The 18,622-nt window shown below is 37.7% G+C and overlaps 1 protein-coding gene across 1 annotated transcript in view; it reads left to right on the forward strand.

Annotated features, from left to right (window-relative positions):
* The first annotated feature begins 505 nt into the window (after positions 1-505).
* Positions 506-18,622, forward strand: part of TAFA2 (TAFA chemokine like family member 2) — a 439,934-nt gene continuing 421,817 nt past the window's right edge. The window contains exon 1 of the mRNA XM_036992585.2: positions 506-969. The gene's annotated coding sequence lies outside the window, so the exon portion shown is untranslated. The remainder of the gene's footprint in view (positions 970-18,622) is intronic.

Below are 18,622 nucleotides of genomic sequence, written 5' to 3' on the forward strand. Positions count from 1 at the left end.
ATTTCCTTCCTTCCTTCCAGCCCACGATGCCTAAAGGGGCAGCAGCTGGGCTGCGTGGGGCTTTCCCCGCAGCACTTGGAGGCGGGATTGAGGAGCTGCAGCTGTTCAGGAGTAGCTGCTAAGTGGACTCCGTGCAAAGTCTCCGAGAGCATCAGCTGGGACCTATCTGCTAACGGCGGGAACGGGCACCTGATCCGAAGATCAGCGTCTTGCGGGCGGAGGGCTGCCAACCTCAGAGCTTCTTCTTCCTGCCCCGAGCCTCCCCTGCAGCTCCCCCGCTTTGGAGACGCGGGACCTGCGGGAGCCAGGGCACTGGAGAAGTCGGTGGCGGAGGCTGCTTTCCGAAGGTGAATCGGGCGGTCCAATTGCCTTTCCCCAGAGAGCTGGGGGGAGGGCGGGAGAGGGAACGGAGGGTGTGTGAACGTGTGGGTGAGGGAGAGACGACGTGAGGCGAGAGGGAAAGACTTTGTGTTAAAGGCAAACAAATCCGAGATGGAGTAAAGACATAACTGCCGCACGGCCGCCTAGATTATCGCAGTCTGGGCGCTGAACGCAACCCGCGCATCCGGCGAGGACAGCAGGAGATCGCGGGCAAGGGCCGCGGGACTCCGGTTTTTCCCAGTAGGCAAATCTTTTGATTGATTAATCACTTTGGCTCTGGAATAAAGAGGGGGAGAGACGAGGCTCACGCGCCCCACCTTCCACCCGCTTTGAGGGGTCCAGTTTGGGTGTCGAGAGGTTCCTGAACCCTCCCGGCCATTGCAGCGGCAATCAGCGCGCACACCGCCTCAGGGCCACACTCCGCGCTCTGCACCTGCACATACCACAGACTTGAGCTCCCTATGCCCCTGGACGGCGACGGCGGGTTGGCAGCCTGGAAGCGATGCAAGAGCGGTAAGGCTGGCGCGGGCGCGCGGAAGCTGCCGGAGCCTCACTAGGTGTTGCCGCCACTGGGAAGCCGGGCTGCAGGTGGGTGCGAGTCGCAGGCGGGCGCTGGGCACTCGGGGGGCAGCCGGAGCACCCGGGGTCCGGAAGCGCCCCTCCGCTCCCCAGGGTCGGCGGCTGTAGGGCCAGCCACGCGGAGGTGGGAGCTGAGAGCCAGGCTGGGGCGGCCCGCGGAGCCCCCACCCACCGGGGGACAGGGCAGGGGCGGGGGTCCGAGCGCGCGAGGGCGTTTCTGGGAGCGGTGCCCTCCCTCTCTGCTCTGCCCCATTTCCGCGAACTCAAGAGAGCGACCCCGCTGAGGATTGAAGTGGGTTTTAATTCGGTCCCTCAACCAAACCGATCCCGGTTGTTAACCCGTTTGGGCTCCCGATGAGGAGCTCAACGGGGGTTGCGTTCAAGGGACGAACAGTGTAAGGTCGCCTTTCTGAAATCCCTACTTTCTGTCCACTTCTGATTAGTTAATTCTCGGGCTTGTTGGCAGAGGGTGGGCGCTTCATCGAGGCTATTGATTAGTCCACCCCTATTTTCGTAAAGAATCATCTTGGTAAGTTCCGGAGCCTCATCTATTTAAAGGTTTGTTTGGGTTTGGGAGCGGATACTTTATTACTGAATAAAAGCGTTAGTGAAGGATTATTTTACGAACAGCGTTCAGAAAAAGAACAGCTTCCAGAAACTAATGGTTTTTCGTTTCCTTCCGGATAGATGCCTCCCAAATCTCGCCAGTAGTACGGGTTTTCTGCCCCACTGCTTTTCTGTCCCTTCCCCCTCATATTCTAAAAGGTGTTTTCTTTAGACTACTTGTCGGTGGGAACGTGTTATTTGCAGAAACTGCCTTTGCGAAAGAAAGTTTGAGGTCCGTGGCCCTATTTCTCCTACAACTGCAGGCTGAGCTTTTTAGTCTCCACTTGAAAAGGATGAACTGTAGGCTCTTGCAGAGGCCCTGGTAGACGTGAAGCTTTCCTGTTCAGTATTCCACTTCCTGACCGTGTGTGTGTTCAACAATTGCCTAAAGCGTTTGGAATCAAATGTGTACTTACTACAGTGGCTAGCCTGCCTCGCGTCACCTGGTGCTGGCTGCGTTTGGCTTGTGGCAATAAGACAGAAAAGAAAATATCTTCGTTTTGTGTTAAACTCCCCCTTGAATTTTGCAAAAATCATTCTTGAAAATACAAAAGCAAACCTCTATGCAACCATTACTCTGCAAAGTGCCAAAGCAGTCAGTGTATAAGGGACTTTTCACTCACTCAGGGGATGAATTTCAAATACTATCGACTGGATGATAACTATCAGGTTCCTGTCTTCCCAACTAGATTGTTTGAGACATCAACATTCAGACTGTTATCAATTAGCACTTTGAAACTGCTCTATTAGGCAATGTAAGTTAGACAAATGAGTAATTTAAGATTTCTGTGTAAAGTGCTAGAACAGCAATAACTAGCAAAGAAAATTCAAAACACTTCTAAAGCCTTTAAAAACCAGAGCTATAAGATGATTTGTATTTACTCCAACCTTTCCATGTTTGCACATGTACTCTCAAACTAGTGAATCTTTTACATTTTCTAATTGGGCACCTGTAATCTTAAAAATGATCACATTTAATTTAATTTTCTCTTTATTCTGTTCTGATATCATCCTGAGTTGACCTTTTAGAGTCCTAATTTTTAAAGCCATGAGTAGTCTTTGAAAGGCCATCAATCAGTAACCACACTTGAGCTTATTTTATTCTCATTTTAACTTTCAATGAAAAAACTGGTCTGTATTAGTAAGTGTGAGAGCAGTGTCACTGCCAGCTAAATGCTTAGGCATGGTGAATCTTTGAGGAGGCAGAACACAGTTTTGGTGTGTTGCTTTATTCAAATTAGGCATTTTTTGAGATTAGACATTTTAAAATGTAGTTTAGGATGCTTGAAACTTACACACTTATGTGTAATGCTGTGATATATGTCTCTTGAAGTACCAAAAATCTTGACATTAAAGCAAACACCTTTAATGCTACAAGTTGTGCAAAAAGGAAATCTAAGGTTTCTGAGTGTGTGATTTTGAAACTGAAAAATACTAGCTATTTTAACAACGACAAATTGGAGACTGAAGATTCATTGAGATTCCTATGGATCTATGGCAAAAATGTGCATATTGCTTAGAGACCAATTGAAGTATTTACTAGCCACCAAGTTGTAAAATGTGATGACATAGCTGTAAAAAGATCTGTTTTTAGACATGGCTACTTCTTTTTAAAAATTTGTAAGGTGATAAAATTCAGGTGATAGACAATTTTATAAAACTTATATAATATCAGAAAATTGTAGTTCTATATTATATTTTCAATATAATATTTTTGATATAGTATTTTAATGGTGGTCCTTTTACAATGTATTTTTGAATATTGAAATATTGAAGTTGCATTTTAGGGTTTATTTGTTGCCAATTGCATTTTTCAGGCATTTCTTATCACAAGCCTTAATAACCCCTACTAACCAGTATGGTCGGACTCTGCTGAAGTTCAACTGTAGCAGCAAGCTGATGAACATTTGCCTCTCTAATGCATGTCCCAAACTAGGAATGTTCCAAAGTGTCATCAGTTATTTCTAATATATTTTAGAAGATGAAACAGCTAGAGTGCAAACAGTTCAGTTCCTCTGCTTTTACTTCTTCAGTATTTTATTAGGGATGCCTCATTAAGCTGCATTATTCTGCAGCTGTTCTGTTCGTTGAAGATTCAAGCAAAAATAAGGAGCTTTACTGTGCAATGCAGTTTTGTTTTCTTGGTGAAAACCATAAGTTGAAGTAAAAAGAAGCACCTCATATAGTCCTCTTTGATCTGTGCCTGACATTTACAAATGCAGTTCATCAACCTGTTATTAATAGGGCTCCATCAAAACAAAGAAACACCTTAACACAGACTGCTGCTAGATATGGAGGTCAAACCAGCTGAATCAACCTTTTATCTAGCCCACATACTTGCACAGTATTTCACATGGTATAACTTGCTTATGAACCATTGAGTTTTTTTTTAATGTCACATTATATGGTGAATTGCCATTTTGTTAGGAGATTCTTTGGTTATTTTTATGTTAAGGTACATGTAGCCTATTGAACTATACCATTGGGAGAGGAGGGATAATTTCACAATGGGTTACCATTAGTCTTTTCAGAGCAGTTTTACTTTAGGTTTTGAGCACAGTCTGAAACGGGGGAGATGGAGAGGTGGGACTAGCAAGTAGAGACCTAGACATTAGGTTTTGTTTTTAGTTTTACTGACCACTAGTTTACTGGGTAATAGAAAGTTTAATTTGATTCATTCAGCACAGTGACTCAGTGTCCTTGTTGATGAACTATAACAATTCTTCTACTTATTCTTAACAGAAATTTTAAGAGGAATGATTAGGCTTATTGGAATGTGAAGAAAAGTAGTAATTAACTATTTCTCTGCATTATCTATCGAATTTTTTTATACACATATAATGTACACATGCATGCATATGCTTTTAATGACACCCACATAAAATACTGGTTTTGTGTTGATGGGGGTGCAAATGGCCTTTAAAAAATGTCTATATTCTTAAATACACTGTTTTTCACTATTTTACATGATTTGACCTATGGTGCAACTGTATCCGTGGTTTAACAAGGCTGTTTATAATTGTTACTGTTAGATCCAGGTTACATGCAGTATATTTTCTCTTTAGCTTTTCTTTTGGACCTATTTTTACTTAGCTACAGTTGCAAAAAAAAAACATCAATTTTATCCTCCATTTAGGGGTGCTTGGAATGTGTTTATTGCCACTAAGGGAATTCCAACACATTTAAAACATTGAATATATTTGTATGCTGTCTTCATTAAATATGAACCTCCACAGTCAAAACACAAACCATTAGAGCATACTATTCTTGTTTACAAATGGTATCCACAAATTTCCCAGAAATATATTGATATTATACTTTAAGTTTATGTTAGAGTTCTGAAACACACCCATTTCCAATGTGTATACCACATGTATATGTTGGATTTCAGCCTGTGCTATAGTAATAGGCAAGCTAGTCACTGGAATCAGTGAAAATCTGGGCTATTTAGGCAATTGACAGTCCATTGGAAAAAAATGACTTTCAGGTTACTTGGGATTCAGATGAAAAGTTGACATATAAGCTATAAGAAGAATATTCTATTTTGTTTGCAGTGATTCATATGAGGTGTGAGATGTAACTAAGAGTTATAAGCCCTTTTATTCACTTCCTAAATTACTCCATAGGAGCTATAATTGTTTTATGATTTCCCTTGAATGGCTGGTTAGCAAAGGTACATTTACCTTACCCCTAGCAATAGCACAAAGTGTTTCAATTCAATTTATATTTATATTTGTTTCTTTTATACAGTATATTTTCAAAACTCTTTACAGAGAGATTGGATAATGTGATAATGTTGCATTCTTACCAATTATGGTGGTAAGCTGAGTTTAGTCCTCTGACAAAATGGGACAAAGGAGTTTTGTTTGGTTGCTTGCTCCTTTGCTCTTTTATCTCCTTGTGCTATGTAAAGCTAACTCTTCACATAAAGTCTAGAGAGTGCAAAGTAGCCTTTGATGAAAGCAAGGTTTGTTTTACTAAATATTTTTATTTTTTGCTGCTATGAACTAGTCACTGTGTAATTACATGCAAGTGAATGGGCAACTGTTGACCTTTAAAGGTCATGCAAAGATTCTAAACCTTTCAATTTACAGTGTTAATTGCCTATGGTCTCCTGTTGCTGTACTGTATATGGAGCTTTCTGTTGAGTTTAACAATACAGTGTATTGGCTTTCTCTAGCTTATTATGCAGCTCTTTATAAATGAATTTATGAAGATATCCATGGTAGACACTATGACAGAAGATTTTGGAAGTGTATTTGTGCTTAGGAATTAAAGTTTTTAAGCCACAATGGTCTAGGCTACAAGGAGACAGATTCTTTCTGGTGCAAAAAGTGGTAATTCAAAAATTATTATTTATATGTAAAAACTGAGTCATGGTTTTGATTCTAACTGAATTTCTCTATTTTAGCATCCTTCTTTGAGATCCTGATGAGAATTATATTTAAATATTGGAGGAAGTAAATGTGCTTGCTCTCTTATTCTCTTTTATGAAAAAGGCAATATATATGAGAATAGCAAATTGTGTTATTTGTTACAGTCTTTTTCCTGGCTTCATATTCTTTGCCTGCTTTTGTTTACTCCAGTCCATAAAAACAACTAAAAAAGGGTTATGTGGTCATGGGAATAGCAAAACTTCAACCTAGTACGTAATAGAACTTGGAGATTTTATTAGAGAATATTCTTCAAGAAGGCAGGCCTTCTATAGCTCTAAAACTTGGTTTACTCCAACAACTAGAGCTTTATGTACCAATGCAGTGAATTTGTGACTGCTCAGATTAGTCAAGAATTCAGAAATGGACAATTCAGATAATTTGAAGAAAACAACATACACACTTATATTTTGAATTTGTATTAGTTTATGGACAGTTCCAAAATCATTTAAGGTGGAAAGACTTAGTTATCATTACCATTTCCTTCTTAGTTTAGTTTTACCTTATAGGTGTGTGGTGATTAGCATACTCAAATTTGTTCATGCTGGAGAGTTCACTAAATTCCTTAGAATGGCCAGCAGAAATATCAGTAGGTGACCTGGTCCTGGTTTTGTTTATATTTTCTTCAGGAAGTTGAATTGAGCAAAACAGCTGTAACTTCAGCTCTTCTCTTTTATATAGGAGAAAGGAGATAGATGATCCACTTTTCAGTCAGACAATCCAAAGGCCAAGGGGAGAGTGAAATGGCATTGAAATCCCATACTCCATACGCCAGACACCCCATAATGGGCAGCTTTAAGTCCAAGGAAAATTCCTAACCTAATTTTTTCAGCTTTCATTCTTGAAATGTTCTATCACTGTACTTTTCTGGTAAGATATATATCCAGCATTATTACAAACTCCTTTTTAGATTGACAGTTGGTGTGTTTATAAGAATTGCAGAATTGGGTCAAAATTTAGAGTTTGCTATTTGAAATTGTATTTGCTCACATCATTTGTTGAGTGGTTAAAATTCATTGGCTTGCATTTTGGTTGGCAGATAAATTTTGAAAATGATTATTATAAAACCAACGTGGTGAGTGGTGAGAGTTCTGGAGACATTTTTGTAGCTCTACCAATAAATAACCATTGTATCCACAAGAAAAATCACTTTATTTCCTGTGACTAAGTTTCCAAGCAATCTGTTTTTTCAGTTCAAGTTTTCAAGACAATTAAAATATAATTGTTTCCTGTGTCCAGACCTCCTAAGTATCATGACCTGGGAGGTATAATGGTATTGCTAGATAAACCTTTTAATTAAGAAGTCAAGGGATATCTAGCACAGTGTTCTAGCACACCAGCAAACGTTCCATAAGTGCTTTTCAATAAGTTATCCATAAAAGTTCAGCTTTATAAGACCGGGATGGTGGTGATGATGATTATGGTGACTCAAGATGGTAGACATGGTTATGCAACATTGAATCAGACTCTATCTTAAATTCAGTTTAGCCATTTTGCCATTGTTGCAAAACAAATCATCATAGGCCATGAGTCAGGCTTTTTACGGGTACAGAGCTTTTCTCTACTGTCTGTTTTCATGGCCAGTGAAATAAAATGGTTTGTTTGATCAACCTAGGTAGAACTAGGCTAGAAAATGAAGCTCTTCATATACCTGTTGATACTTAAACACATCCATTCAATATCTGTGTATGAATTTTTGAGAATTCATAATTCTTAGGAAAATTCATTCATTTGTTCAATTAATGTTGACTGAACACTCTTTAGGTGCTTGAGGTATCTTGGCAAACAAAGACACTGACACCTGTCCTCACAGAAGTTACTATTTCATTATATTATGTGATGTTTAGATGTGAATGTGAAGGAATGGTGCAACAATGTATTGTGCTGTGTGCTCTTGCTGTTAATTTCTGTTTATAACTGTGAAGTACAGATCTGAAAAGAAATAGTTAAAATGCCTGAGTTGAAATGAGTCATGTAAAAAAAAAATACCAGAGTATTTATTTAAGGTGAGGTAGTATGTAATTCAGTAGATTGACTCCAGCTCACAAGGTCTATGATCAAACTGAGGGTGACACAAACAGTAGCTCCTTTTCCTGAATTATACATATAAAAGAATAAACTCAAATAGGCTGAATGCTATGAGATCAGTGATGTGATACTCCCTAGAGCCTCTTGAAGGGTCATAAATTCAAATGCCTATGGTGTCAGGCTGGGAGTGTGAACAAGTGAAGCAGACCAAGGGAAGATGACTAGTGGCAACAGTCTCTGAGCCTCGGCTGCAGTGCTTGGGAGACCACAGGGAGTGGTGGAGATTCTGGCCAACAGCTCAGGGGGACGGCTGAGCCTTGGCTCCATTTGTTGCCATGTCAGCGTGTGGGTCTGCTGTTGCCAGATTTTTTGAGTTGTAGAAGATGACTTAGATATGCAGATTTTTTAAACGTGAAAGTTCCAGATTCATAAACAATGGTAATGAATTTAAATTTGAAATACCCTGTGGTCCAAAAGACACATCTGCAAGCCATATGCAGGCTTAAGGGGTCTGAGTGTGTCACTGTTGACAGAGACATAGGTGAGGACAGCTAGTTAGGGAGATTGTGGGTATGCCTGCCTTGCTGTCATTTCTAACCTTAATCTTTCAACCCCACTTATATCTGGAGCCAAAGGGGTTGCCAATAAAGGGCTAAGCTGGAGCTGCCAAGTGATAATGAGGAGTGGTTCAATCTCACCCCTGTATTTAATTTTCTTCTTAGTGATTCACTGTACAGTTGATGCTGAACTCATCTTGAAGTTGGTAGTGTCTTGGGGGGCTTAAGAGGTGCTCTGGGATTGCAGAAGTTAAATTTATGTCAAATATTTGGAATGGGCTTTATAGTCCTGTAATGCCTTATGCCTTTAGATCAGTACCACTTGACCTTCTGGATGCACTTAAATCATCTGGGGGAATTTTGCTGAAGTGCAGCTTCTGGAGTTGGCATTGAGATGCTGCATTTCTCACAAGCTTCCACATGGAGCTAATGCTGTTGGCCCATGGACTACAGTTTGAGTACAAGGCTCTGGACTTCTTTTTCACCACTGAACTTCACACAGAAAGGTAGGGGGCCCTCTCTTACCTCTCTGACCGGTTTCTTCCTATAGTAAGCCGTTGAAACCTGGACACTGACTCTGAACACTTTTCCTAAGGCTGTTTAATCTGAACACAGAATTCATGAGCATTTTACTTAGTTTTCTAGTCTTCTGTTTAGAAAACATATTCTTCCCCAAAGCATAAATCAGAAATTGTCTGCTTTACACAAATTAATCAAATTTGATTTACTTCCTACAGTTGGATGAAATAACTATTTCATAACTAAGACATTATTATACATTGATGTATTCTAGCATACAAGGTCAGTTTTAGCTCCCCAAATCATTTTTGTAATTTCAACAATAATTGCTTCCTTTTAGGATTTAAATGTCAAAATTTTGGCTACCATGCCTAGATTTTTGTTTTATGTAAGTAGTTATTATGAATAGGTGAGAAATGGACTTGAAAAACGGATGCTTTCCTTGTGTGTTTATTGGGCTTACAACTTTAAAATAAATATCTATTCTTTTTGCTTTGCTAATCCCAAATACCTTTCCAAAAGTGGTCTCTTTGGAATTGGACATCGCTTATTATTCAGGGGGTCTAATTTCTTCATATGAGTATTTTTACCCCTAAACCAGTTTTACTAATTCTAGAAGGTATCCTATAGCTCTGGTGTATGCCTCTGTTCCACTGAGGTATGACCTAGGCTTCAAGTCACAAGCCCAGGTCACTGGGTAAAGTTTTTTGTCAGTTTTATCAGTGCCTGGGAAATTCTTCAGTTTCCTTATGCTGGTATGTTAATTATAAGCGGAGATTAGATTTAGACATGTCAGTCTGGGAGGGTGAGGCCATTTGTTTTCTTACAAGCTGTGTGATTAATATGGTTTGCAATAGTAATGCTATTAAATCTTATTCAATTTTTTAAGTGCTTAGAAGTTTCTCTTATATAGACTAACTTTGCTTATAACTGAGGAATGATATGAATTCACTTTACTGAGTCTGTTAGACTGTAATCCCTGTGAGGCAGAACCATGTGTGTCATGTTTCTGTTGATTCCCAGTGCTTAGCCTAGTGTCTGGAGCATAATAGGTACTTAATAAATTTAGTGGGAAGATGACAGATAGTTCACATTGATAAAATGTCTGAATGTTTCTTCAGTGTGTAAGGAAGTATTCTGTGAAGAATTGTCACCTATTCCATCTAATTGAGTGTGTGTGTGTGTGGGGAATGGGGAATGGGATGGGGGGTGGTGAGAAAGAGAGAAAGAAGCCATTTATACTGACCTTTACTTTCCATCTCTAGCATGAAAGGAATTTTAGTATTAAAAAATGACATTCATCCCAGGCAAAATGTTAAGGACAAAAATAAAATAATCACCCTGACTGATATTCCCATTCTTCCTGCAATTTATTGTAACCTGGAGGTTTAGAGACCACATATGCTTGTGATTCTACTGTTGTATAAATTAAATAATATTGTCAATGTCGAATTTAAGTGTTGTTAATCACATACTGAATATATTTTGATTGCTCTTGTCAGTGACTTGACTCATTCATTAGGGAATTTAAAGCCATTTATTCTTATCAACTTAATTACCATTTTCATAATTTATCACAAGCCAGATTTGTGCCTTTCACCTTCAGGAACACTATTGACTGTGATACCATTGTTTTTGACTTCAGTGATACTGAAAATTATTGGTATTCTAATTATATATGCTATTTAGTAGGGATAGAGTACATTCAAGTATTTATTGATGGTATTTTATCCCTTCTGGATTAAGTAAAGCTTTTCAATGCTTGTTTCCATAGAAGATTTCACAAAATTAAAACTGACAATTTTTGGTTCTTAAGGAAACCCATTGTATCATAAAACCAAAAATCCAAATCCAACTTGTTAGATCACTAAAAACTTAGTTGAGTTTTTGTGTTGCTTTTATTTTAAAAGATTGCATTAAACTGTTTATATTATCTCTATATGCTTAAAAAGTTTCTCAAAACCCTTGAATATGATGTCTTCATTCTTAGAATTTTAAAACATATTTTTGGAACTCTTAATGAGTCAAAGGACAGGCTTTAAATTGAATGGACCTGGTTATTATCTGTATTGTCCCCAAACACTGAGACTTGTATAATTAAGATCTAAGGTTATTGAGCTAGGGCTACTGTGCAACTTAATGAAAAAGATCTATTCTTCTTCCCCAACTCAATCCCAAATAAGAAATTAATGAAAAATTTAAATTCTGTAAAGTACTGATAGATTTTCAAGAACAAAAGGAGGATCAAAATCAAGCCGCTTGTGCATTGGTGAATTTTACTGTGGAGCCAAGTCCATGTTTCTGTTATACTGTTTGGGTTGAGTTATTCTGTTTCCATATTTCTAGGAAGCCTGGGTGAACTATGGTTTTCCTGACCCAGGATCTTTCCCTAGAAGCTGATTACATCCAGTCTTGAAGGTGGACTTCAAGATTTGTGGCTGACATTTCACTCTGTATTTTGTGAAATCTGCTTCAAGTTCACTGGGTAGATGGTATGGCAGACTGGAGTGCAATAAAAGAGAAAAGCGACTGAATAACTGGTGGTCAGGGATTGAGAAGGTGGCAAGGTTAGCATTCAGTAGGATAGGAAGGGGAAGAGAATTACGTAGAGGCCAGATGGAGTAAAGGGGAGAAAACAGGTCAGAATGGAGGTTTATTCTAGCTAGTGTTATTATACAAAGAGAAAATCCTTGATCTTTGAGAGAGTAAGAGTTAAAATAAATCCATTGCAATTCTTGGGAACAAAGAGGTAAAATGGGCATCAACTGGAGTAAGACTTATGAAAGAGGGAAAAATGCATGTTGCCAAGCCAAACTTACTTTTGGTCTTGTAAAAACTCTATCAAGGAGCAATAAATTTCATGCAGTTAAGGCTTTTTAACCTAACTAAAAGTCAGGAACAATGGATTCTAGTTATGACCCTGTTACCAGATAGTTGTCAACACTTAAAAATATTACTGGACATTTTTGTCATCAGTTTTCTCCTTGGTAAATAAGATGATTGGGTTTGTTGATTCCTTAGATCTCTCCAAGCTCTCAGTCAGTGGTGGCCACGGGTGATCCTTCTATGCTACTATCCTATCACCTGAACATGTCTTGGACACTGTCCTTTCTGTCTGCTTCCCTAAGTGTGAAATTCTTTAGGTCAAGGAAGTATCTTAGATTTCACCTTGTTCCACCTAAACCTAAACTAGAAAATATTCAGGCATTGAATAAGTGTTCTTTTAATCTTTGATTTTGTTCTAAAATTCTAAATTATTTTCACATTTCATTTTCACAATAAACAATGAAGTGTGTTCCAGAGGCATAAAAGATAACTACATTTGCGTAGTGCTGTATTTTTCAAAATAATTCCTTGCATGTTATTTCATTTGCTATAGTAAAATGGCTGAGTTAGGGATGCATTCTATCCTCAATTTCAGATGAGAAAACTGATAGTATTAAATATCATACAACTAGTGAGTGGTTTGAATTCAAACCACATCTGTTGGGAGACAATTCTTCATGGGTATCTCAAGACACTGACTGCCCTTTTGTTCCATACTATCTTTTTAAGGATGTTTAAAAAGTGAACAACCTTGGAAGATAATGTCTCCCTCTGAATCACAGGGCAGACTTGCCCACTGTCTAGCACAATAAAAATGTCTCCCTCCAGCAAAGAGCAGATCTATGTGTAGCCTGTTATAAAATGTTTGGTTTACTAAGCTCAAGGTTTCACAAATCTATGCACATATAACATCCACATGGGCTGCTTTGCATCATACCTATGGGAACTGACTCAAATATGATGGCTTGCTGTGCAATGAACAACACAGTTCTCTTTCTCTGACCTGGGTGTCTCATATTTTTTGGCAGTATCCATAACATATGGTAGGCTAATTTGTCAGCTTGCAAGTAGGGTAAAAATCTCAGACCCTTCACAGTCCTTGACAATATATCTTTCTGTCACATCAAAGGAAATCTCTTTGCCCAGTTTATGCCCACTTTAATAGCTACTCTAAGTAATATTATAACAGAAATGAGAGAACTATTATACTGCTGACAGGCTTTTAGTACTCCCCTTGGTCCCTCTTGAAGACCATTTTCCTCTGATACTTTGAAAGGTCCTTTGGTGGCAGTATAGAGGATAGGTTCCATGACAGGCAGAATAGGAAACCATAGACACAAGCTATTCCAGTGATTCAGGCAAGAACTGGCAAGACTTTGAAGAAAAGAGTCAGAAAAATGGAGGAGGAAAAGGCATAGTTAGAAGTGGGGGATGGAACCAACTGGTCTTGAAGACTGAACATGTGGGAGGAGAGAAAAGATCAGACAGGTCCTTGCTTAGGTTATTGGTGCTGTTTATACAGTGAGATGCCCCAACCTATTGTAGTTTATTGAAATGAACATAGTTGGTTCAACTAAGCATTTTGAGATTGAGATGTCCTTGGGGTATCCAAGAGGAAATCTAACTAGTGATAAATTTGGTTCTGGAGTTTAGGACAGAATTATGATTTAGAGATAGACGTTCGGAAGTCATCAGTGTACATGTAGCAGTTGAAACCTTCTAACTGGATGAGATCTCCAGGAAGACTGTTTAAAAAACACTGAGAGAGTTCTGGGAACAAAAACATATATGAAAGAATCAGTTCTTTCTTAATGTCAGCAGGAAGAGTCACATCCTCCTTCCCCACCACGTTCCCTCTCTGGGTTCTCCCCAGTTTGCATCAGCTTGGCCTCATAAACTATGGAGTCCACATTTTCTGCAATGATCTTCCTAGAGAAGCAGATGATGGAGGAGAGAGCAGTGCAGGAAAGTGAGCAGCAGGCCCAGAGTTCCCTATTTCCACATTCCTCTCTTCTACCCACTGCATGTTATGGTATTTGAAGACTGAGCCACTACAAAGCTGTTGTGGACAAGAACTCTGAGGGGAGGAGACATTTTTGCTATGGTCTCTATTGTCTGTGGAGATCTATAGACATTTAAAAAATTCAAAATATGAGCATTTCCCATGTGCCAACCATTATGCTAAACACTTGATGTGAATTATCTCATTTAATCCATATGGTAATTCCATAGGAAGGTGCTGTTACCCCTATTTCTTGTAAATAAGTGGCTTGACTAACATCACACAGCTTATAAGAAGCAGAGATGGAACTTGAATCACACACCCTGCCTTCAGAGCTGAGTTTTTAACTGTACAGTACTGCAGGTCAGTCACATGTGTTGGAACATGAGACTCATTTTGCTTAACAAAATGCTGGCGAGAGAACTGTCTTGGCTCCAGTTATTTATACCTAGACATTCTAAGTAGGTACCATTTCTTTAGGTTTAGAATCGTATCATTGACTTTACACTTTAATCATCCATAGCAGCCTTTGAAAATGTTTCAGATTGCCTCTAAGTGGCTTTTGGTGAATCTCCACTTTCATTTGATGAAAAATTTTAAATAATGAGGGGTAGAGCTAGCATTCAAGAAGATTTGAAAAATTCATTTATATACTCAAATATTCCTTGGAATTGAAGGAAACAAACTCCAACACTTAAACAGATGTGAGCTAACTGTCTTTTTTTCTGAAATTTCATTACAGCCTGAAATACTCTATTACATTTATCTTATAAAAATCTCTGTTGGGTACTTTGCTGTGTAAGAAACGGGTTTCTTGGTGGGTAAGGGACGAATAGCCTATGCAGCAGCCCTGGTTGAAGAACTTAGTTGTATCTGTAGAACATCAATATAACACTAATCAGATGCTAAATGTTTGGTGAGTACTGAACAATGCAATCTTCTAATCTTCTGATTAATGACAAACCCTCATGAAAACAAATCATATTAGAAGAATTCAGACAATCTCTTTCTGAGTAAAACAGAAAATATGTCTGTAAATAACTTTTTTTCCTAAGGTGATACTGCAGGCAGCAGACTATGGTAACATGAGGAGTAGGTTCCCATTCATGAAGGTTATAGATGTTTTTAATATGATGACCGATATTAAAGGAGGAGAACTGTATTAACACCTATGTTGTATTTTCTTTTGCTTGTCTTTAGAACTGTGTTGGAAAAGAAATGAGAACATACTGAATCTTTTTAAATAAGAGGTATCATGCACTACCAGTATGTGTGTGTTTATTTTCAGCATATATACATATATATATGTTCTTAGTATATTTGATTCACTTTATTGTCTGAATCATAGTTGTTTATAGAATGGAATAGTAATTGATGGCTTGTCATAATTATTAGTAAGTTAATCTATCACTGTAGGTTGTATTCTAAAATTGTAAATAGCAACAAAACTTTCTAGGTGGGGCTAAAAGAAAGACCCCTTGTGAAAGATTAAAAAGCATAACAAACAACACTATAATTCCATTTGAAGAGTCATTCTGTTGGAAATTACAGGACAGTTTCATTTCAAATGACTTGAGATGGCAAAATAAAAATGTGATATAAGAGGAACTTATTGTAGATACACAATAACTTTAAAAAAAAGGAGAAAATGAAGTTTGAAGAAATGATATAATAAGAGAACAAGTAGGTATTTCAAATATTTTTCTTTATACATTTTGTTCTAACATTTACACATTTTCCCCCATAATCTTAGTTTTAAACCAGGAAAAAGCCTTGGAGTAGTAAATAAATAGAATCTAAAAGCCTCACTTTGTAAATGATTCCAAGGCATAGAGAAGTAGCCAAATTTGAAGGGCATAGAAATAGTGGCAGAACCAGGTATGGAACCCAGGTTTCGTCATTTCCCAATGGCATGTTTCCACTTTGAATAATCTTTGTCAGCCTTTCATAGGATCAAAGTTCTGGAAGAAGTTTGAAAGCACCTTATCTATCTTGCTAATTTGCAGTGACTTAGAAAGTTACATGAACGTTGATCCAATTAAGGAAAAAAAAACTCCACAGAGAAATGAATGATAGAATTTCATTCAATAATTTATTTTAGAGTTTAAAACCCTGTTTGTCAATATATTTATTCATTTGCTCATTGTTTATGGAGCACTGACTATGTGTCAGGCCGTGTGCTATGTGCTGTACCCACTAATGTATCTATCTTATTGTAATGAAATTACATTTGTTTGCCTTAGTCACTGGATTATATGATTCTGGAGGGCAGGGACTGTTCTTTGCCTATTTCCTGGCACGATGTTCCTTGATGAATGTTGGAGGATGAAGGAAGGGAGGAGGGAAAGCATTCTAGTCTTCTAGCTGCTTAACATGTAAGTTTGTTAAATAAGAATATTAAATTTGAAATGTTTTTTTCTTAAAGATCTATATGATTTATACTGTTTTACTTTATGACAAATAGATTTTGTGATGATTTGCTTCAGTAAGTTTCCAGTTACATTAAAATACACACACACACATCTACATCTACATATATGTGGATGAGAGACAATACAGTTACATTCTGACCATCTTCCTAATTGTCCTTGAGTTTTAAAGAATTATACTTGTGGGCTTGTAGCCAGTTTCTTGGTATTATATTTATTCTTATTGATCTTAGTATTGTCAATATGCAATGCATCAAAAGGAAAGAAAGGAGGCCTTGTAAACTATCTTGTAAGATTTTTGTCACTTTGGGGTGCCTTTTCTTGACAGTTCATTACCAAGGGAATTTCATGCAGCAGAAGTTTCTTGTTACTGTTTCTACTTTGTTCTAGTCACAACAGTAGTTTTCTTTCATAGAAAAGTGAATAATATGTTTCCAGGTTGAAAATGACTAACTATGGATTCCAACATATGGATCAATCCCTGTGTTTTTGGTAAGTTGGTCCTTCGAACTGGAGGTGTGGTCATATTCAATTCAGAATTTTGGGGGCAAGAGTACTTAATAGGTGGTGTTCTATACTTACATACTTGATATCAATAGCTACTGATACTCAGTGCCTTAGATCTATGCATGAGGGGTTATAAAGTAGTGGTATACCAATCCTATGACTCCTTTTTTTATTTATTGGTTAGACTACTTCTCTAAAGAGAAATTTCTCCTTGTCAACTATTTGCTTGCTCAGCGGTGCAGTGTAGGGAGGGCAGGATAAAAGTGTGATATTTTTATTTACAAAATTAAAAAATATTAGTTGTATAGTTAGCATCTCAAAGGTGACATGAATTTTTTTAAGTATAATAATGAACTCGTTGCTCTTAATAAAAATCTTTTCAAGTTGTTTCATGAGCATTTTTGAACAACCCTATTCTTAATGTAACAATATGTCTCAACCTTTTTATACTTTTGTTGTCCCAAACCTGGAATAAACTATTTTCCCAAGAAACCCTGGCTCCTTTTAGTAGGAAATAGCCTTTAAAACTACAATCTGGGAACTAGAGATGCCCATTACTATTGGGTTGAATGTTGTTCCAAAGCCTTCCCAGCATACAGTACTAGGACATATGAACTTTTAAGATTTGTTTTATTATAACTTCATGATATTTCCTCCAATTAAGATTAGGATAGGATGTTTACTCCATTTGTTTGATTTTGTCTATGCTGGCTGCCAATGACAACAACATAATCATTCACATTTTGTCAGAGTGTACACACAATAGTCTCAGGCTCATGGTACCAACATTACTACCAACAAATGATTACTGATAACACATAATATTAGTAGTTCCTCTCTCTGTGGTTTCGTTACCAGCCTGATACACTTAGTCATTGTTTCATGTGACTTCAAGCTTTTAGAGTTGTTTCTAAATTTAATTTTTATTAAAATCTTTGTATCTTTAAAAAAAGACATATTCAAAGAGTTTAACTTCTGTTCACCCTCCTCCCTTCTTCCCCCCTATAGGTAACTATTTAAAAATGTTGGTTTATCTTTTTTTTAAAAAAAGTAAATACATAATATGTGTTTATATTTTCAGCCCTTAGATAAATGGTAGCATATACTACATATTTTTTCTCCATTGATCTTTTTTCCAGTTAGTATTTCTGGAAATCATTCCATTGCCATATATAAACATTCCTAAGACCTTTTTTTTTTTTTTTTTTTTACAGCTGCATAATACTTCATTTGGTGGCTATCACATAGTTTATTTAGTCAGTTCCTATTAATGGACATTTGGATTTCTCAAGGAAAAGTAATAGTTAAAATGACTAAAGTAGAGATGAAAGGATCTATTTAGTTGCTGTGCATTGGGAAGTACCTGAAGACCAAGTAATTTTCTGAGCTTTTTCAGGACTGAAATTGTATAAGGTGAGGAGAAGTGAGGAGTATGTGTCCTTCTGGTATGGCCAAGTTACTTTGCGTCTTATTGTTGTAGAGCCTGTGGTTGGAGCATTTTGAGATTGGTTTGGTGTTTTTGTCTCTTGTTTGGAATCATGCGTGTAATCCTAGCAAGTGTCAAAGCAGTTTTTAAAGAGTACTTTTGCAATTTATCAGGGTTCAGAGGTAGTATTGATAGTGGCAGGGGTAAAGAAAGAAGGGGGCAAATCAAGGGGAGAGGGAGAAAGAAGGGAGCAAAAAGAGGAAAAGCAAAGGTTAAGCAAGGGTAAGTAGGGTTTGTTTTAATCCATCTGTAAATTATTTTCATCCCTT

This window comes from Manis javanica, chromosome 10 (genome assembly GCF_040802235.1).
Source record: "Manis javanica isolate MJ-LG chromosome 10, MJ_LKY, whole genome shotgun sequence".
Taxonomy (NCBI): Eukaryota; Metazoa; Chordata; class Mammalia; order Pholidota; family Manidae; genus Manis; species Manis javanica.